Source organism: Neopsephotus bourkii, unplaced genomic scaffold (assembly GCF_033783945.1).
Source record: "Neopsephotus bourkii isolate Nb327-2 ecotype Australia unplaced genomic scaffold, CSIRO-AGI_Nbou_v1 NB_1052, whole genome shotgun sequence".
Classification (NCBI taxonomy): domain Eukaryota; kingdom Metazoa; phylum Chordata; class Aves; order Psittaciformes; family Psittacidae; genus Neopsephotus; species Neopsephotus bourkii.
Window position 1 is genome coordinate 546,678 of NW_026901541.1, and position 17,044 is coordinate 563,721.

At 43.3% G+C, this 17,044-nt stretch overlaps 1 protein-coding gene across 1 annotated transcript in view; it reads right to left on the reverse strand.

Annotated features, from left to right (window-relative positions):
- FARP1 (FERM, ARH/RhoGEF and pleckstrin domain protein 1) overlaps positions 1-11,723 on the reverse strand; it is a 220,571-nt gene extending 208,848 nt beyond the window's left edge. Inside the window, exon 1 of the mRNA XM_061361089.1 lies at positions 11,397-11,723. The gene's annotated coding sequence lies outside the window, so the exon portion shown is untranslated. The remainder of the gene's footprint in view (positions 1-11,396) is intronic.
- Positions 11,724-17,044: the final 5,321 nt, after the last annotated feature.

Below are 17,044 nucleotides of genomic sequence, written 5' to 3' on the forward strand. Positions count from 1 at the left end.
TGGACTGCAGACTTCCTGCCCTTTACTTCAAGAACAAAAGCCATATATTCACTAATTTCCAGTGATTACATACATTTCCCTAATCTCAGCCTTCCAACAGCAGCAGTTATTGTTGTGTTTTTCCTCACAAATTGTCAATAAAACTAAGACAAGTGGTTCCTCCCAGAAGTGCCAACAGCAGCACACATAGAATCATAAAATGATCTGGGTGTGAAGGGACTTTGGAGCCTATCCTCTTCCAACCCCCCTGCCATGGGCAGGGACACCTTCCACTAGACCAGGTTGCTCAAAGCCCCGTCCAACCTGGCCTTGGACACTGCTGGGGATGGGGCAGCCAAAGCTTCTCTGGGCAACCTATGCCAGTGCCTCACCACCCTCACAGGGACGAATTTTTTCCTAGTATCTAAACTAAATCTCCCCTCTTTCCATTTAAAGCCATTCTCCTTTGTCCTACCACTACAGACCCTTGTAAAATGTCCCTCTCCTATGTCCCCTATATGATGTACAGAAATAGAATCACAGAGCTCCCATTTACATCATGGTTTTCTTTCACCCCGAAGAAATTCAGCCTTATTAGTGAATCAGAAAAGAATGTACATACTGCTAAAATACTGAGAGTATACACACATGGGGATTTCGAGGAGGAGGAAGGAGGGGGAAATAAAGGGAAGACAAAAGAAACAGGCACAAAGAAATGGGTTACTGTTCTTCCCTCTAACATGAACTAATTGCATATTAGGTAAGGATAATCTCCCATGACATTCCAAAAGGTTTCAAAAAAGTGTTCAAAAGTCAAGACTTTTGCTTTTCAATTGTCCCCATCAAATCTTATTCCCCGAAGAAAATGGTCTGAAGCTGTCCCATAGCGCACACACTCTCCAACTTGGGGGTTAAGGATTCTAACTCTGCACAGTGTAGTATTGCATCAGGCATCACCAACACAGCCCTTGGAGATGAGCACTGTAACACAGCACATAAACAAGAAGTACAAACAACAGGCAATGATACAAGACCTTCTAAAAGCTATTCTGTCTATTCCAAATTAGCAGGGACAGGGTTTTAACACAACTGCATTCATTGTACTAACATACAAAGGACTCGTTTCACCTATGTTGCTGTGTGACTGTAAAAGTGGAGCTCTTCTCTCTTGGGGCTTTCAGAGCATCGTTCGGGGACAAGCCTGTCCCCGCTGCAACCACCCATTCCCAGTGACAGAGGAACCGCTCCAGCCACTGCACCAGGTATTATAAATCTTTCTTTACCAATCACAGAACTACAAGGTAGAGTCCTCAAAGCAAGCACCCATATCACTGCTACTCCTCTCTGCAGTTCCACACAGCACAAGGAATTTCAGTAAACCTCCTCAACAGGAGAACACAAAATAAACACTGTAAATTAAACAAAACAATGCTGATGATCTACTTGCAGTTACTTCCAATTGACTTGGAAGAACTCAAGCTTTAAACTTGGTAGATAAAAAAGGATCAGGCCTTACTGGAGGAATACCAAAGAAGGAGTTAGGAAACTTTCCTTGAAAAGTAACCAGACTAACTTGTCCTCCTGACAAAATTCCAATTAAATTTAGCCTGGAAGTCTAATGAAAAAAAATAGGTTATTCCAGGATTTGCCTAAGCAAGTTAATGTCTTGAATAAATTCACTCATTGGTTAATATACACACATACAAATCATAAATCGTTGCAACGTATTTTATTTCACAAAAGTCAGATACTGCCAAAAGACTCTGGGAAACTTTTACCCAGCTGATACTGTATACTCCAGCTCTTAGGCATTTCAGCCTTCTCCAAGTTGAGCCAAACTGTCACTTGATTGCAACAGGAAACATATGCACACTAGTGAAGTGGGGTCACTTACTGCAATTCACGTATTCTATGGGAAAACAAAAGTAGATATTCTATTTCACTCCTGTGAACTCCTCTGCAGAAAAATCCTGGAATTACTTGCAGATTTTAAAACATCTTCTTAGGTCCTGTTATACACTGTCAAGTTCAGTTTATAGTTAATTTTCAGATATTAGTTTCACTGGACTCAACCTACTTGCAAGGACCAGACCTATTGTTCTGATTAATTTTCTCTTCCATGTCTCCAACCCAAGTTTTCTTTGCCAAGCTGGAACCATTCTCAGATCACCATTCTCTTGAAACGAATTCTGCTCCAGGGTTAGTTCAGAACTGCCACAGATACAAGGCTTTTAAACTTCTAGAAGCATTTCACATTTTCCGGTAGACATTTATTAGATGCATAGCTACCATTTTCCTTTCACAGCACACATCCAAGCTTAAGCTCCAATCCTGGGGTGCATTTAAGTGGAAAGATATTTATCCAGGTTGGAGAGGGCATCTTGTTTTGATAAAAGCAGGCGGAAAAGCGTAATATAGACCCTTATTCAGGATTTTTTTTTCCATTGAGTTATGTCTACACTACAAGGAAAATTCTATGAGCTTTGTTCTAATCCTGCAGCAATAAATACCCTTGTATCACACTGATGTTGCAGAGAATCCAAAGATGAAGGGGCACACCTAGCTCTCCCTACTATTTTCTTTACGTGACACCAGGAAGGAAAATGTAGTTCTGTTGCCTACATCCACCTTTTGTGGTACATACTCAAAAGAGTTCACTATCTCTGCAGTCAACTACTTCAGCTTTAATTAGGTTCTTCTTTGTTTGTGTATTCTCATCACATCACCTATTCTCCACTTTAAATATTTCAAATAATAACATAAAATACGTATTTTCAAACATTACTCTCCCTCTTAAGGAAAAAAATGTTCAAGAAAATATTCAGTAGTTTTACCCACTTCCCAAAGAAATTTTACCAACAGATCTAAGGGGGTCAAAGCAACCCTAGCAAACAGCTGATTAAGAATAATACTGAATTCAGTTTTAATGCTTTCACATGTATACCTGAATTTTCCTGAATATACAGACTGCTGGATTTGATTTTCAGTTCCAGAAAAAGAAAATGCTTCTGAACTCCCATCTTCTCATTGTATGTACAGACACATACACACTACTCCATCACAATGGTGGTCTAATTTTTCAGTCATGCACTAGTAACATGCCCCTTTTAGTCCCTAGCTCTCCTCTGTCACGTAATTTCTCTTCATTCAGGAGGACAGAGATGACTCCTGTGTCGGGGTTTCTCAAGCAAACAGCTACAATCAAGAGTCATTTGCTCGTCCATTGCTTCAAATGATCCCTGAAGTGTTATTACGACTAGAAACTGTTCCAATGATTTATCTGGTGCCTTAGCCAGCAGCCACTGCACACAAAATTAAGGGAGAAATGTTCATGTTCAGAGTGTTGCCTGATTGATCATTTCTTGGTCCTTGATTTGCAGTTGAAAAGCTGGACAAATGGAGGTAAACTTCATGCAGATACACTGCTCTTGCACCATCACTTTGGTATTTCACTGGATAAAGGCATGCTACTTCATGGCTACAAGAAGCACCTCCAGGTTAACTGCAAAATTGCACTTGGTGTCAGTGTGGCCAAGGTTTTTAATAAAGATTACACTTTCTGGACAAGCTTCATTAGTGTTAGGTTTGTTTTCTCCCCACTAAGAGCCACTATGTAAATATGCTCACGTCTGGTGACCAACAGATCTAATAAAAATTGGTTTCCACCCAAATGTGCTACTTTTATCCCCTTCATGATGAAAATCCAGCTGCTGCACAGCTCACTCCACCACACACCTCCTGTACTGCCAGCCAACCCCTCTCTCCACACTGTCCTATTTATTCACTGCTAATTAGATGGCACAAGGCTGCATTTGCTTTAAGCAGCATCAATGCAACTGCCCAGCCAATACGTGTGCCAATGGGGCAGCTGAACAGGCAATGCAGATGACCTCCAGCAATAGCTGCAGGGACTTGAGTCTCTCCTCTATTAAGCACTTATGTTTTAATTAAGTTTCACTGTTTGCCCAACAGTTTACAGAGGTATAGGCAGAGAACAGTCAGAAACAAAGAGTCAGTGTTACCATTCAAGCCTTAATTGTAAATAATATGAAGGAACAACTTACCCCATAAAGTTACCACCAGAACCTCCCTTCCTACAGGTCCATTTAGAAATTCTTCTCTTAGAGGTTCACTTCTGACACACAGATTTTAGGCAAATGGATCCTTGGATCCTATGTTCTTGGAATTGTGCCGTTTCTGACTTATCTCGAAATTCAAATATTATTAGTAAACGCAGAGCTGTGAGCAGCACTTAATTAGAATGCCTTTTTAAAACCTTTTTTATATTCAAATGGCAGAGTCACTTGCCCTTCTCTTCACTGCAATACTATCACACCATCTGCTTTGTCTGTTTTATTTATTTATTTATTTGCTATGGAGGCAATGCCAGGGTATTTTCTGCTAGCTTCAGGTTCAATATTTATTGACTCCATTAGACTACATTCTAGGTATCTTTTCCTTTTCCCTTATTTTGTATTTCTTTTCATGTTTTCTAGTATTTTATTTTCCAGAGTACTGAAAATAATGCTCAACATTTCAAAGGACAAAGGGGACAAAAACGGCATTCTGCACCAAAACGTTGAACAATTTTTTTTTCCACATTACACCAGTTAATTCAGCTAAGCTGTAAAAAATGGTTAATGAACAATACAGGTTACAATGGCATAACCATAGAGTTGATCTTCCTACAGGCACATACTGATGCCTCTGCTTAAAAGGCAACATTGAATGTTTAATATGTTAAAGGTAAACATTAGTGGTTTCAGCTTTTACAAACACAATGCAAAACAGAGGTTTTCGGGAGGAATTTCCACAGAGATAAGATAGGAGCCAAGGTCTTCAATTAAAAGGATGGAAAACTACCTCCAAGGAGGTTAATCTTGCAGGTTCACACCAAGTTCAGCTTCTGTAATGCACCAAGACTACTTGCTAAACAAATACACTCTTAATTCTCTACAAGGTGCAGCAACTGAATCCCCCCCCCATTCTCCGTTTACTATTTGTCATATTGTTAGGGACCTCAATACTAACTGTTCCCTGGAAAGCAGCAAACTCCTGAGTGAAAACACAACTTCTGCAGATTCTTACTTCTATAAGAGCTTTGCCTTCCTTTTTAGCCTTGTTTGAGAAAATAACCTCAGGCAGGACAAACTAAACAAATCATACTTTTCTTTAATCTGAAAAAGACACTACTTATTACACACCACAGCAAGAGTTGGCCACAGACTTCTCACTTGTAACCACTGTTATTGCAATCATAAGACTGCAGAGAACTAACAAAATAAAACCAAACCAAATTCATTTCACTTTGATGGTAAGCCATAAGAAGCAACAAACTCCAGGATAACTGGAAAAGTGAGAGATGAACAGGAAAAAAATCCTCAGCTCCAAAAGACACCCCATTCTCTCTTCCCATAACCACAAGGAAGATCAGGGTGGCCAGGGAAATGCTCCAAGTCTGTCTGATACCTGCTGTGTTCCCAGAGACTGTGAATGACGTGAAGCCCTGCTCCAACTGAATAGATATCACCACATCCTCCTTTCCTTTTAAAATAAGTTTAAGATTTATTTTCACTTATTTACAAATGCAAGGGAAAACACCTCCTATATAAGTAGCATAAAAGTCTGCTCAGCATTCCTGACTCTCTTTGCACAAGAGTCTGTTTTAAACACACCTTGCAACGGAAAAAGGCAGCTACCAAAGACATACTTGCTATTTCTCATAATTTAATGGTACTCTTCCCCTCCCCTGAATTTCCAGGACAAAAATCAATGCCATACAAACCTGCTGAACAGGAAGCCTAATTATTCTAACATGTGCAACCGAAGCGATAGGGAGTTTCACAGTAAAACTGATAAGGAGAGACATAAAAGACTAATGAGCAGCCTGCCAGTGCCCCATTGCTGGGCTAGCAAAAGTCCCCGTGGAACACCTTTGGTATTGTTCAGTGTAGGCTGGGACATGGCCAAAAACAACACTCAGAGATGGAAGAAATGAACACATGATGTCTGCAGCTCAACTGCTTAATCCAGGCACTGAAAAAAATATTATTTGAAAGAGCATAACCAGCAGAAAAATGCACTATGCGGAGCAGAAAGAGCCAATTAAATGTACACAGGTTACTGAGCAGCGAGACCTTTTGTGCCACATTTGCTATTTGAATAAATTGAAAAATGTCTTCTTGACCTCTGCCTTCAGTGCAGGTGACTGAAAATAAGGGTCCTTCATGAAGGAGACGTAGTCGTTAGTATTATTCATGACCAGTGATCAAACAAGTGGTCCTGCAGTAATCAGGAATGAAAGACACAGAAAGGCTGATGCTGGCCAGCAGAAGTAGCAGCTCCAGACCAGAGAAGGAAGCACCCAATAATACCACTCTCTCCTATTACTGCTAGGTTTTCCAGGTTACCAGTAAGTCATCTTCTGGCCTATAAAAATTTGTGCCCTTCCCTAGCAGTGTTTTGTACAAGACAATGCAGGTATGTGAGAAGCTTCTCCCAGAAGCAGCATTCCTATTTCCTTTATGTATCCAAAGCCTACTCCCTCACTCAACAGCAGCTGTTTCAGGCAGGAATGGCTTGCTGCTAGTATCTCTGTTGAGAAAATCATTGCTTTTCTTCAGACAAAACTCTCCATGTGACACATCTGCAGCTGTAGAATTTCTGTAATATTTTGTGTATTGCACACACCTCTTATTCTAGAAATAGATGCCCTGGGGGGAGGAGAAGGTCTCTGGTTCCAAGACTTACTCTTTTCTGTCTTAACGTACCCAATGAGGGAGAGAGCTTGAAACAGCAATTTAAAGAGCCTTACAAGTCAGTAGAATCACACCTTAAATTGGAGTGTAATAGTCTCTTACAGTACTTTCATTGTGGCAAATTCAGTCACCCTGCAAGGTCAAACCATTACTTTGGCCCCCAGGTCAGCATATTTGCAAGGAAACTGGAATTGAAATCATCATTAGCATTACTATTCATTTGAGTAGTAACCTCCAGTAACAACGCCAAGGTAGCCAAAAACCTGATTTTAATGGCAAGCAGAAGAGTGCTGCATAGGCGAAGGATCACCAGGAAGTGAACCAAGAACACCGCCTCAGAGACACAGTCTCCCACCTCTCAGGGGGCTTTACCATTACACCCAATTTATGACCTGGGAAAGAAAACACAGTCTGGAAACACCATCCCTGCCTCACACTGAAATACCACCCAACCCCCCAGGTGTTCTTTGTGCCTAGTAACAAATGTGTATTGTACAGAAATCTACTGTAAACCTCAGTATGCAGATTTCATGGCTTCCTTCCTCCATTTTATACAGCGACACAAAACCAGGTTTTACTATACAGACTTTACTGCGTGACATTCGAGTGCACATCACAAAAATCACAGTTCCCTCCAAGATCAACAGAAAACAGAACTTTAGCACCTCTGTGAACTTCACCAGCACGACTTCATTTTGTTTGAGTACCAACTAACAGAGGCTCCATTCTTTTTTAAGCCCTTTCTGATAACCAAACATTAAAAATCATTTCCCGTATTTATAGTTCCAGACTCAAAAAAACCCCAAACAACTGTAGCTGCACACCCGGTTTCTCAAATCCCCCAGAAGGCATATCATATTTTCATTGCTCACAATATTTAATCAAGTCCACTTCATTACAGACAAGGCTAAAAAGCTCGTCATGCTGCAATTGATTACAAACAAGCCAGTGCCCACATCTGATAAAGACTGACCTAATTGTTCGATTCGCCTACATTTCTGCAGGCCAGATTTACTGACATTTTGCATAAATTCAAAGCTGACTGAGCCTCATGACCTTTTATACCTCTGTAATCAGTCTTCTGTGCCTTTACAACCAGAAAAGCAAGTTGTCCCTTTACTCTCCCTAATTCAGCAGACCATCTGTAAAGTATAAATTTCATCTACTCATGACCTACCAGTCAGAAAAGTACACAGAAAAGCAGAAAACACACAAACTGCAACCTTACAAAGTCATGAAATTAAGTCTGGAAAGGCCCTTTTAAGATAAACATGCCAACTACTAAAAGAAGAAACTAAAAAAGCAGGACAAGTTGGTGGACCCAAATTCAATAAACAGCATTTTTATCATGCTTTTCTCAAAAAGACTATATAAAATAAGGATATTCGCATAGACAAGCACCATGAAAAAATAGTGGAAAAAAAAACCAAACTAGAAACCAAAACCAGTAAGTTTTGTCCCCATCACTAATATCACAGCAGTATGAAAAGTATAATGCAAACATAGTGATTCTACCCTAGAACATAACCAAGATTGATAATACAGAGCTTTAACTGCAGAAAACATCCACTAGAACCTCATTTATGTATATAATCAGGCTTTGCAACCCAACCCTACAGCTGCAAAAAATACTTATAATTACGAACCTAAGTTTGAAAAGATAGGTCAGGTCGATTCCAGTGAAGTTCTGAATCCAGCTCCCCCCTGCAGTCAGCAAGACACAATCTGCATTCCCCCACGTGAAGCAGAGACAAGGTCAGAGCACTGACCCACACTTCAAATTCCAGTCTCGGAAAAGAGGGACGGACAACCATTAACAGCCAGTGAAGACACAACATTGTTCCCTGCGCAGTCTTCCTTCCACCTTGCAAAACCTGAGGGGACGTACACGCCTCACCAGCAACAGGCTCATGATCCTTTATCCCAGTGTCAGCCCTGGAATTTCTCTGCCCACCAGCCAACTTGTCACTGCAAACACTGTGAAAATAACATGGTCCCATGGACCATCTTCCCAGTCTCATGCCCTAACATTTCATGAGACACTGCAGTATTCAGTCCCTTTAGATTTAGAAACCTGTGCCCAAGAACAAGCTAAAGACTTAATGCAATGATATTTCAAACCAGAGCAGCATCTCTTTTGCACAGCTCCATCAGGAAGCATACATAATCTAAAAAGCTGCCAGCACTGGCAGCCTCGTATTCATCAGTGTCAAGAATTCTTCTATTTTTTAAAAAGAGCTGCTAATTTTCATCCTGTATGTATTTCTTCAGGAGAAGTTTGGATTTTTTCTTAAGTCAAATTAATCTAAAATCAGCAGGGAAAGTTTACTGAATAGCTCTTTAAATTCAGAATTCTTGATCTGAATTTTAATGCAGAACTACATCTCCTAAATCAAGTCTTTCTCTTTCATTTTTCAGACCATCACATTTCAGTGGTGTTTCCCCTCTGGTCATTTATCATCCACAATTTTCTTTCAGAAAGTTTGGTTACAAGTAGCATGCTTTAAAGTACTGACCACAAAATGACTAATGAACTGTGCCAACATGGGAGAGGATAAAAGATTTCCAATTTGAAGTCCAGCCATTAAATAGAAGTCAAGCTTTGCTGTTACACATTCAATCTCTTACCAACTTTTGACATTTTGACATTCCATGTTGCCATGTGTTACACATTCTGCTTGTTCGGTTTGTTCACAAAAATAGAAGCAAAAAAAAAAAAAGAAAAAAAACACAATTTAATTGCCTATATACAAGATATAACAAAAAAAAAAAAAAAAAAAAGCACAGAAATACAGCTTTCTAACCCCTTCCCATGATGCTCACTGTTGGCCCTACTGCCAATGATCCCCCTTCCACAGCTACATTTCATCTTCAGTCTGTAGGGATAAATGCATTTAGAGTGTGTTTGGGCTTATATAGCAACATCTCCGATTTCAAAAATAACCACTGTCATTCAACGTGTTATGCATAACCTCTCAACTTTGCTATTTGCAAAGAGCCTCTATCCAAACCTAGAGCAAACCATACCTGAGAGAATGAATTAGAAATCAAAAGCGTTAAGCAGGATCCTTGAGCCACTGAGCTGTTACACTTTGCTTGGCATCAGGCACTTCTGATACCAGGGAGGGCCTGTGCAAAGGGGGACGACAAGCTCTCACCTGGCTCCATTCACAGCATGCTCCTTATGCACGCAGTGCTTATCAGCGTGGTTGCAGGTCAGGGTAACTACAAGCCCCACACTGCAACGCGGCGGACACAGCACACCCATGGCTCCAGTCCTCGTCCTGATGTGTCACCCAGCGCAGAGTTTTGAGACCCCAGCAGGTTGGACACGTGAGGCATAGCTAAGAGGATTTTGTACTTTCTTGGTATGTGGGACCATTTCTGAAGGGCTTAGATCCACTCATTAGCTAGATACTGCAGTTCTTGCACAAAAAAAAAGTAGGGGAAGGGGATATCTTAATTCACAAGAACATTTGGGGCTTTTCTTGACTCCTTAGGAATTTTGTTTTTTGTTGATTTGATTCCAACATCAGCTGCCTGCTGTAAATACTTACTGGACGCAATACACGGAGTGTAAGTATCTGAGATACAGAGAGTGAAACAGCTGTGCGACACTGCTCCTTCAGAGCAATCATCTCGCTACTCTCTAGGGACAGATCTCTTTGAAGGAAGCCCTGGTAAGAAGGCTGTGACCGAAAAAGATACACTGCGCGTTTCATTTATTTCATGCCAAAACCGGCAACTTTATAACACAAGTGCACAGAATTTGTGTGTGCTTTAAGAAAAGCAGACGAATCACGAATGATAAGGCCCACTACACACGAGCTCCCACTCGGAAATTAACTTCTGTTTACTCAAAACTTTCCCCAGCGGTTCATGCCCGTTTGAGGCCTCTTAAACCCAAAAGCGGAGAACTTTCCCTCTCGGACAGGGGCAAAGCAATGTCTGAAGCGTCGAAGCAACCAGGCCAGAGCCGCCTCAGCGCACCCCTGAGCGGGAAGGCTGAGGGAGCACCGGGAGCCGCCAGCTCCGCCAAGGGAGTCCGGGGGGGGTGGGGGGCGGCTCTGGCCGCGGCCGAGCGGGCAGCCCACACACACCGCCACTGCTCGGGCCCTGCCCGGCCGTCCCGCCCTCCCCCGGCCGCCGTGGGGCCGAGCTGCCTTCGCACGCCCCCCGGAGCGGCACCTCCCCGCCAGCCTGAGCTAAACCTTCCCTCGGGACAGCGGGGACGTCCGCCCGTCCCTCCCTCTCTCCAACTCCGGCCGTCACCGAGCGTCCCCTCAGCGCTCCCGCCCCGGGGCGTCCCACCCGCCGCCGGGCAGCCGCCGCGGGGGGCCGGGTCCCAGCCAGGGGGGCGAAACAAAAGGCACCAAGTTGAGTGGCCGCCCTAGCCGTCCCGGGGGCAGCGGGGAGGGAAGGTGGTCTGTGAGTCTCCCTGCGGATTACCCTCGGTAATGGGATTACGCGGGGCTGAGCTGTCCGCCGGTTGTCACCGCCCGAGGAAGGGGGCGGTGGTGCCGGCCGCCGGCTCCCTCACGCCCTCCGGCGCCCCGCGGGCGGGTCCCGCCGCCTGCCCGCAGCCCACGCCGCGGTGCCCGGCGGGCGCCACCCGCTGCCGCTCCCGCCCGGCCCCATTGTTCACCGTGCCGCCCTTACCGTGCGCGGGGCTGGGGCTGCGCGGGCTCCCGCGGGCTCTCCTCGCTGCGGCTGGTGCAGGGACAGTCGCGCTTGGCCGCCGGAGGTCCGAGCCATTAAAAGCTCCGTGGGCAGGAGGAGGAGAAGGCGGCGGCAGGAGTGGTGGTGGCGGCGGCGGCGGGGGGAGGAGGAGGACAGCCGGGGGCTCGCAGAAGCAGGGTCGCCATGTCCGGCTTTGCAGCGGGGGGAGCCCACCGGGCCGGGCACTAAGGAGAAAGCGGACAGGCGGCTGCGGAGCTGGGGGTCCTACTGCCGCCAGCACACGGGGGGAGCGGGAACTGGACGCCGCTCTCCGCGCTGCCGCGGCTGCACCTCCCCTAACCCTGCCCCCTCCCGGAGGGGGAGCCGCCGGCGGGAGGAGGCGGCCGAGAGCCCCCTCCAGCGTTCACAGGCGGCGGCGGCTCTCCATGGCCGCTGCCGGCGGCTGAGGGAGCGGAGTACTCGCCTCGGCGGTGCAGCCCGTCGGGAGGAGGAGGAGCAGGAGCAGCAGCGACCACCGCCCTGCGGTGCTGGGGCTTCCAGGTACCCCGCTGCTCCTCCTTCTCCTGCCGGGCACCAGAAGGGGCGAGCGGCACTCAGGTAGCAGTCAGGGAAGGGTTAAAGCAGCGGCCCTGCAACACCCTCACGGGCCGCGGCTCCCGCCTAACCTGCTGTCCCGCTCTGTGGGTTTGGGGCCACCATCCGACCAGGTGCCCTGAGCGGCAGCCCGCAGGCAGGTTGTCCCCTGCTGCCCTTGGGGAGGGAGTTGGTTCACTCGCCAGAGCTGCGAGGCTGAGAAACTGGGCGGCTCGTCCGGGAGGAACCAGGACATCGCCTCAAGGGGTCTGTGCAAACCCATTAATAGCCCGGCCTCTCTGCTTTAGCAGGAGGCTGCAGGACTCCACGGAGGACAGATCGGTGTTTGATTCACAAAGAGGTATCCATTCCTCCACATTCCTCATACCCAAAGTGCTTGCCTGAGGCACAGAGAAACCAGGGGACTAGGTGTATGGGTAGTGCATACACTTTATGGTTACTAGTTAGCAATCTAGATTTTCTTCCTCATTAAACCACCACATACCTGTAAAATTTAACAGGTAGTGGCAGCCTGGGCTTCAAGAGCCATCTCGCCAAACAATCTCCACTGCAGTATGCAAGCAGAAAGGAGACCGCGGCTGGGGGTGTGCCTTTTCCAGACACCCTGCACGTCCCCTCAGAGAAGACATGGAGGTGTAGCCTAAAGGCTGTCACATCCTTCGGAGACCAGCACAGTTGTCTGCATACAGCGGCTTTCAAAACACCGCTGAGCATTTGCATAACTTAAGTGTTAGGGTGTGCATTCCGTTGAGCCTTTTCCAGCCTTTTACCCAATTGTTTTTCCAGGAAGAAGACAGGGTGGTACACACAGGTGAGTAGTGCAGAGAAGACACCTCCGATCTTTGAGGTTCTTTTGGTGACCCAGGAGGGAGCAGCAAACTAAACACGTATTTAAAGCAACCCCTCTGAGTATCTGTCATTTAAAGACCATTTGAGGATCCCACCTAACATCTCTGTATTTAATCACTTGGAGGAAAGAGAATGATATGTGAATGCTGTAACTACTTTTTTCTTCTTTTTTTTTTTTTTCACCTAAGCCTTGGCCTCACTCCGTCCGCAAAAGACAAATTCCTTTGCTGTCAACAGCAGTGCGTCTTTGCACAAACACCTCACTACAAATACCTCAGTGTATGCCAACCAGCCTTGTGAGATCAAGAGAATTTATCTTTGCTCAGCCCTGAAACCTGAGCAGAAATACATATGTTACTGACTGAAAGGCTGCAAATTGCCTTTAGCTGTCAATACTTCCTAAGATAGTAATTATTGTTACTTTTCCTCAGACTTCTTCCACACAAAATATGTGGTCTGCCTGTAGAAGATCAAAAAGAAAGATTAGGTTCTCATTCTGACAATATAGAATAGAATTAAGATAGAATAGAATATTTTAGTTGGAAAGGACCTACAATGACCGTCTAGTCCAACTGCCTGATCACATGAACTGTGGGTAATAACACTGACATAATAAACAAGACTGCCTTTTCCCAAACGCTTATTTTGCCAGCAGCTTTAACTCTGACTTAAGGTGCAGTTAGGGTTAGTGCAGAGCTGCAAGGGTCAGTTGTAGCATTTAGAATTTCCTGGTGCTTTTTATGTCGACTTCCAGATCACTAATGCCTCATTCACACATAACAAAAGAGTTGTTGTAATCTACGTCAGATGAGTGAGGTCATCTTCAATGTGTTCCAAGGCTGAGTGACCTTGAGACATTTCTCAGTACTGAACAGTAGTAACAGGTTGCCCTGCAGCTACTGGTCATTTATTACCGAGCTCCAAAGAGCAACAGTGCAATACTGTCTTGAATGGTATACTTACTGAAGCATCGAAGATGATATGTTGGTAATTTCTCCAAGAGCCATGGGCGAACTAGTGTGTGTTTGTTTAGTTAACTCTTTGATTCTTGCATCTTCTGAAGGTATCAAGGACAACTAGGGACTGGCATCTAAACAGACTTCTCTACTTCATCTTGATGTTTATCTACTTAGTCATGAAGTTATCTTTCACCCATCCATTTCCCCTGGTGCTCTCTACATTCTTAAGTAGTATTTTTTTCTCTAAAATATATTTCTCTCATGTAAATTACAAATAGCAGCAATTCTCACTCTTTGATGTGATTGCTAAGAAAAGCACTCGTCAGTGCTGTTAGCTTCCCGTAGTACGTAGGATTACATTTCCCCCTGTTGAATGAGATACGGGATTTATTGGGACATCAAGTGAACAAAAGAATTTGAGAGAACAGCATTTGTTTTGAAAAAGTCATTGAAATTAGAAAAATGGTCCTAGTTAGTTCGTGTTTCCGAAAGAAAACAGATAAGCTTTGTCTGCGTCCACTGGCAAAGAAGAGAAGAGCTGGAACTGGGTTTCAGATTAAGCAAGACCAAGCTGGCATGGTCATTCATTCCTGCCTGACCTGATAAGGGAGAACCCAAGGAAAGGAAAGGAAGGAGACAAATATGTTAAAAGGGTTCTGTCGTCTTGAGAGACTGCCTAGCTGTGCCTTCTGCCTTGTTCCCTATTAGGAAAGAGTTAGCAACAGCTACAATGGAATGCAAACATGGATCTCTGGAAAGCCTTCTCTTTTGCAACTCTCACATGCTGGGATGGATGATGTGCAGTTATTTTTCTATAAGGCATGCATGCTTGTGGGCAGCTGTGGCAGAGTACCTGCAAATCTGCATTTTCACCTGCCATGTGGTAACTTCTTTGTCTATCTGCGTGATTCATCAAACTAAATTACTGGATTCAAAACCCAAGCATGTAGATTAAGTTCTTTGGCCTGGTTTACACTAGGGTCAGACTAGTTTCTTCAGGGGTCCTTCTGGCCTTAAAAATCAATGCCTTTTTGTAAACTACTTTAAAATATGTGTTGAGTTCAAACGTTTTTCTATGTTTTATTACAGTGAGAAGCTAAGGTGCTGCCCTAATCAAAATCTCTATATTTCAGCTCTGTCTTTTGTCTAGTAATTCTTTTTCATAAAACCATCCACAGATGTTTTCCTGGAGCCTGAAATTTTGTTTCAAAGACCCTTTCAGCAAATACTTTTCTGATAGATTTATCAGCGTGTTCTTGTATAAATGTGGTTTAGGACTCAGTCTTGGAAACCTATGGCATTTGATTAGTCAGTTTTAGGCTCTTTCTCATATATCTTCATGTTACCTTGTGTTAATTTACCTGGTTTTGCTATTTTCAGTGCAAGAGCGTAAAAGAACTATCCATCCATTTTTTTTCAGGATCATTTCACTATCATTTTCATTACAGGTTTTGTAGCACACATGCATCTTGCCATTTCAGTGCCTATTTTTTCCAATATATTTTTACCCATGTCTTCCCAAAATATTATTACAGTCTTCAGTTGTTAATATTATCCTACCACTAGCTCTTCTGATAAGTTTAATGATGTTGAACTAATGTGTCTTACTTGCTTCCGCATCAGAATGCAATGTCAAACTATAGATAGAAGCTGTGGTAACTAACAATTTTCATAATCATAGACTGGTTTATTTTGGAAGAGACCTTGAGGACCATCTGGTTCCAATGCTCCTGCCATGGGCAGAGACACCTTCCACTAGACCAGGTTGTTCCAAGCCCTGTCCAGCCTGGCCTTGAACACTGCCAGGGATGGGGCAGCCAGCCTGTACCAGTGTCTCACCAATCTCGTAGTGAAGATAATACTAGCAGTGGACCATGTCTTAACTTCTGAGGAAAGAAAAGAAGGAAAAAAACAAACAAACATACAAAAAAAAAAAACCAGAAAATAAAAACCCCAAATAAATATTTAGCCAGGTAGCAAAGGAGTCCATTTCCATTCTCGACTTTAGGATTTTCATGTGAAAGAAACACTGTAAAGAAGCCATTTAAGCATTTAAAGCCAGCCATTTGACAGATTTTGTTTACTGCCCAAAGTGTCATATCATGAATTAAAAGAGAAGCTTTTAGTAGTGTATGTAAAAGGTTTTCCAAGCCCTTAAGAATTTATATAAAGAGAGCTTTTGTGTATCAAGCTGTTGGAAGAAGTTCCTCTACCTAACCTCTTAATACCATACATCACGTCTGTTACATGCTATCCTATTTACCTTGTATTGCCCAATGGATTTGCCTGTTTCAAAACTAATGCATTTGTTACGTTAGCTGCATATTCGTGCTAAGATGATCACCAATGCAGTGGTGAATAGATTAATCCTCCCTGAAACTTCAGAGTTAGAAGTTCGCTTGAAATTCCTAAACTATTTATACTCTTCAAAACTAGGTAGATTGCATGGGCTTATACTTGCTTCATGCTTGCTTCTTTTCTTCTGCTAATCCAAGGAGAAATAAATGCCTCATTTTTTAAATGGCACTGAGAATTCTGAAGGATTCATTAATGGAAAAAACTGCCAACTATTGCAATATAAATTAAAACATTAATAGTATTTTTATTCTTATTTATAAAATAATAACTTATTAGATTACAAATATCAGAACCTTCAAGAAAATAGGAACCAAAGAAAAATACAGAGGTTTGTATTTGGGTTTTTTTTTTAGCAAATCGAATATATTTTTGCTATTTATATTCAGGTTTCCTCTCCTACAATCCTTTTTGCCTTTTTTTCCCAATAGAAGAGAAAAAGAACACTGAATACGAGGACAAAATATGTATTTATGCCACTCTTTCCACCAGAAACAACGTACCTTTGCTGTCATGGCAAGGAGAGAGAAGTGATAATGGAAAGAGAAGATATTTATAGATATGAAAAGATTTCACATGTTGACTAACAAATCAAAATAACTAAAAAAGAGCTGCCTTCTTCACCAAGTGCAAGATGCAGCGTGTTGGGCAGGAATGAAAGCTCATCATCTCCTTGCTAAATGTGGCTTTTAGAAACCAACCAACCAACCAACCATGTTAATCTTTCAATACTACTTTTTGATAAGATAACCAAATATGTTGTTTGAAATAGAAATGTGCTGTTAAAATTCAGCATTCAGAGCAGAACTCCCGGCATTCTCCCAGTTCATTCTCTTTTAGGTTTTTTGTTGTTTTGGACAGAACAAACTG